The 4,859-nt window shown below is 37.2% G+C and overlaps 1 long non-coding RNA gene across 4 annotated transcripts in view; it reads right to left on the bottom strand.

Annotated features, from left to right (window-relative positions):
* The window catches only part of LOC108514821 (uncharacterized), a 21,868-nt gene that overhangs the window by 5,637 nt on the left and 11,372 nt on the right, over positions 1-4,859 (bottom strand). The window contains exon 3 of one of the 4 annotated variants that reach the window (XR_001881358.1): positions 960-997. The exons of the other annotated variants lie outside the window; for them this stretch is intronic. This is a non-coding gene — a long non-coding RNA (uncharacterized LOC108514821). Of the gene's footprint in view, positions 1-959; positions 998-4,859 lie in introns of those variants that run through there. 4 annotated transcript variants of the gene reach the window in all.

Raw genomic sequence — 4,859 nt, 5'->3', positions numbered from 1 at the left:
AAAAAAAAAAAAAAAAGAGAATGTTTAGCCCTTTCTAGTAAGTACTATATATTATATAGTATTGCAAACTGCCTACTTTTTCTCAATATAAAAATATTTTAATATGTACTGCTACTTCATGTATTAAGAATGTTTAGCCTTTCTCATATTTTTATAAAATAGTGAGCTGACTTTAATAATCCCCGAAATCAAAGCTTTTTTCTCAATGCTTCTTAGGAGTTAAAAATCTGACTATTCATTTTATAATTTTAACCAAAGCAATAATAATTTTAAAATTTCTAATAGTTATAAATATTTCTCACATAATTGAATAGTAACTTGAACTGAAGATTTTTTTAGCAACAAGACAGTATTTACTCTATCTGTCCAAAACATATTAGTACCAGGTAATTACTACTTCACTTCTGTAAGCAATTTTAAACACAAAAAACTACAGCAACGTGTCTGCTCATTACTTCAACATTTATTGAGTGCCTATAGCTTGCAAGAACTGTCTTCTGGTAATCCTGGATATCAGAAGTAGCATGTGGTAACAGAGCAAGGAATATAGGGTAGTAGCCGACATACCCAGTATCCTCAGTGGGGCTCAGAACATACAACTGAGGACAGTCTCAACCTCCCCTGTAAAATTGCGATATACTTCCCTTGGAAGTTTTTGGATTGTATAGAAAATCAATATTTAGGTTGGTCCAAGCACATCAACACTTATTAAAAAGCTCCAGGGTCAGGCACAGTGGCTCAAGCTTATAATCCCAACACTTGGGGAGGCCAAGATGAGAGGATTGTTTTAGGCCAGGAGTTTGAGACAAGCCTGGGCAACACAGTGAGACCCCATCTTTTTCTAAAAAATGAGCTGAGTGTGGTGGTGCACGCCTGTAGTCCTAGGTACTTGGGAAGCTGAGTCAGGAGGATCACTCGAGTCCAGGAGTTTGAGGTTGCAGTGAACTATGATCACACCACTGGACTCCAGCCTAGGCGACAGAGCAAGATCCTGTCTCTTAGAGGAAAAAAAAAAGAGCTGGGGTTAGAAACAAAATGAATTTTCAAAGTTTATTCTTCATAGAGCTTACAATAAATCAGTGGAAAAATGCTGTTTAATATTTTGCCTCAGCACTTTGATTAATCAGTCACTCCTAATGTTGCTTCTTACTTCTTTCTACCCACCTGAATCCCACCCTTTTCTGGGCCCAGTTGTAAAGCCACATCCACAAAACCTACAATATATTTTATTCACTCTTAATTACGATGAATTTTATCAACTCACAACTCCTAGAATTTTATTTATCTATGCTGCTTATCTGCAATGTTCTGGAGTCTGGGAAGTCCAACATCAAGGTGCCAGTTGGACTGGTATCTGGTGAGAGCTACTCTCTGCTTTCAAGACAGCATTTTGTTGCTGCTTCCTCTAGAGAGGAGGAATGTTGTCTCCTAACATGACAGAAAAGACAGTGAACCCACTCCCCTCAAGCCCTTTTTCAAGGGCCCTAATCCCATCCATGAAGGCTCTGCCCTTATGACTCAATCACCTCACAAGTGCTGCAGCTCTTAACTATCATATTGGTAGTATTATAATACGATTTAAGAATTATGGAGGACATTCAGACCACAGAACTTCACTAATAGCAGACTTAGAATTTACAAAACAATTACAGTTGTCCCTTATTATAGGGGGGAAGTAGTTCCACGACCTCCAGTGGATATCAAAATCTATGAATGCTCAAGTCTCCTATATAAAATGGTGTACTATTTGCATATAACCTACGTAATCCTCCTGTATACTTTAAATCATCTCTAGATTACTTATAATATCTAATACAATGTAAATGCTATGTAAAAGTTGTTACACTGCTTCTTAATTTGTATTATTTTTTATTACTGTTTTTTGTTTGTTTGCTTGTTTTTGAGACAAGAGTTTTGCCCCCATCGCCCAGGCAGGAGTACAGTGGCGTGATCTCAGCTCACTGCAACCTCCGCCTCCAGGGTTCCAGTGATTCTTCTGCCTCAGCCTGTCGAGTAGCTGGGACTACAGGCGTACGCCACCATGCCCAGCTGACTTTTTTTTTTTTTTTTTGTCCCCGAGACGGAGTCTCGCTCTGTCGCCCAGGCTGGAGTGCAGTGTCCGGATCTCAGCTCACTGCAAGCTCCGCCTCCCGGGTTTACGCCCTTCTCCTGCCTCAGCCTCCCGAGTAGCTGGGACTACAGGCGCCTGCCACCTCACCTGGCTAGTTTTTTGTCTTTTTTTTAGTAGAGACGGGGTTTCACCATGTTGGCCAGGATCGTCTCAATCTCCTGACCTCGTGATCCGCCCGTCTCGGCCTCCCAAAGTGCTGGGATTATAGGCTTGAGCCACTGTGCCCGGCCTCCGGCTGACTTTTATATTTTTTTGTAGAGAGGGGGTTTCACCATATTGGCCAGACTGGTCTCAAACTCCTGACCTCGTGATCCGCCCACCCAAAGTGTTGGGATTACAGGCGTGAGCCACCATGTCCTGCCCTGTATTGTTGTTTCTTATTGTTTTTTTCCTCGAATATTTATTGATAGACGGTTGGTTGAATCCAAGGATGTGGAACACGCAGATGAATTCTATCTAACTTAAGTTCCATTTAGTAGAATCTTTTTACACTAATGGGCAAGACAAATAATTTCTCAATTTCATAGTGACATCTCGTTTTTATGAGAGAAAGATGTTCAAGTAAAATTTGTATTAAATTCCTAGTTGTTACATAGATTAAATATGTGATTTAATCATGCTTAACATTAGAGCAAATTTAATTGGCAAACACATTTTCATTAAAGAAAATATTACAAAATTTCATTTTACTGTACTAAATAGAAGAATGCTTGGTCTCCCATAAAAACTACAGAATAAAATTTATTTCTAATCAATGGCAATAAAAAAAGTTTTAATATATTCTATAAATGAAACATCAATGTCACTAAAAAGACACATTTATTATAAAATACAATTTATACATACGATTTCAAGCAAGAATTTTAAAATAAAGTGTTATAGACACAAACAGAACCTGTTCTTTTTTTTATTTTTCCTCTTCTCATTAATTTCTGTAAATAATGAAGGCTACTCTAATGTATTTTTTGATTTTTAATAAGAGTATATAGTCTCATTCTTAAGCATTGAGGGTCTATATCATTTCTTTTTTTTAAATAGAGGAAACTTACTCATCTCTATGGATTGATGGATGCTAAATTCAAACTTTAAAAAAATTCAGGGAAAAGAGGGAAATGTTCTGTTACACCTAATTAAAAATGTATGATGTATTTTTTAATAGTCATATTTGTAGTTTTAAAATTTGACTTCATATTTTAGTCTTATTTATGTATATATAATACATAATGTACATTTTATAATATATTTTAATGTTTCATATTGTATATTTTTATAACACAATATATTCTATAATACATTATATATTTTGTATGTATATATTTTTGAAACAGAGTCTTGCTCTGTCGCCCAGGATGGAGTGCAGTGGCGTGATCTTGGCTCACTGCAACCTCCACCTCCCAAGTTCCAGTAATTCTCCTGCCTTAGCCTCCTGAGTAGGAAGGACTACAGGCGCACACCACCATGCCCAGCTAATTTTTGTATTTTTAGTAGAGAAAGAGTTTCACCATGTTGGCCAGGCTGGTCTTGAACTCCTGACCTCAGAATTGCCTGCCTCAGCCTCCCAAAGTGCTGGAATTATAGACATGAGCCACTGTGCCCGGCCATTTTATATTTTATATCCACATTTACCTTAATTTTTGTAGATTTTTTTCATTACATATCTGTGCTAATTTTGTTCTGACAAAGTTTAAATTCTACAGTTGCTTCTGCTAGCAAAAACCAAAAACTTCTAAGCAAGATGTAAAAGCTTCTATTCAATGTGTAAGAGTTGTTTTTCTCCCATTTTGGTTGATTAAAAAGCAAAGTGTTATCATATTTTTAGTTCTTTCTATACATTTTTCTTTTAATCAGAATTAATGGTAATCATGTCTATGTAGCTTTCTTCTAAGCACAGACAAGAGTAAACACTAGCTGTTTTCATTTCTGGATATTATCAAGAATTATTAAAATTTAACTTAAAAACTCTTTACCCAGACTTTGAAAAGACAGATTTTCATCTGCCCAATTAATTTTTAATGCTACCATTTAATTAATGACTTATTAATACATCCCATTAAAGTCTTGACATAAAACTTTACAAAAAATTTTTTATTTTAATAGTCCTCTAATTTGATTATCGGTAATAACAAAATAGATTGATCCGGAAAGTATTTGGTTATTAACACAAGAAAGTGAAGCCTAATGCAAAACAGTCATATCATTATGTTTATAAAACTGTTACAGGGCTTACAAGGAAATAAAATATTCATTAAAATGGTTTTTCACATTTTCATTCCTATCTTAGGATCCCAATATGCAAAAACATGTTTAAAACTTTCTTTCTTTTGGCCGGGTGCAGTGGCTCACACCTGTAATCCCAGCACTTTGGGAGGCCGAGGCGGGCAGATCACGAGGTCAGGAGATCGAGACCATCCTGGCTAACACAGTGAAACCTCGTCTCTACTAAAAACACAAAAAATTAGCTAGGCGTGGTGGCAGGCGCCTGTAGTCCCAGCTACTCGGGAGGGAGGCTTAGGCAGGAGAATGGCATGAACCCGGGAGGAGGAGCTTGCAGTGAGCCGAGATTGCGCCACTGCACTCCAGCCTGGGCTACAGAGTGAGACTCTGTCTCAAATAAAAAAAAAAACTTTCTTTTTTTGAGATGGAGTCTCACTCTGTTGCCCAGGCTAGAGTGCAGTGGTGCAATCTCTACTTACTACAACCTCCGCTTCCTGGGTTCAAGCAATTCTCC

The sequence above is a fragment of the Rhinopithecus bieti genome, unplaced genomic scaffold, assembly GCF_001698545.2.
Source record: "Rhinopithecus bieti isolate Rb0 unplaced genomic scaffold, ASM169854v2 scaffold_34391, whole genome shotgun sequence".
NCBI lineage: Eukaryota > Metazoa > Chordata > Mammalia > Primates > Cercopithecidae > Rhinopithecus > Rhinopithecus bieti.
Note: the sequence above shows the minus strand (reverse complement) of the source record. Positions and strands in the feature narration are given on the sequence as shown.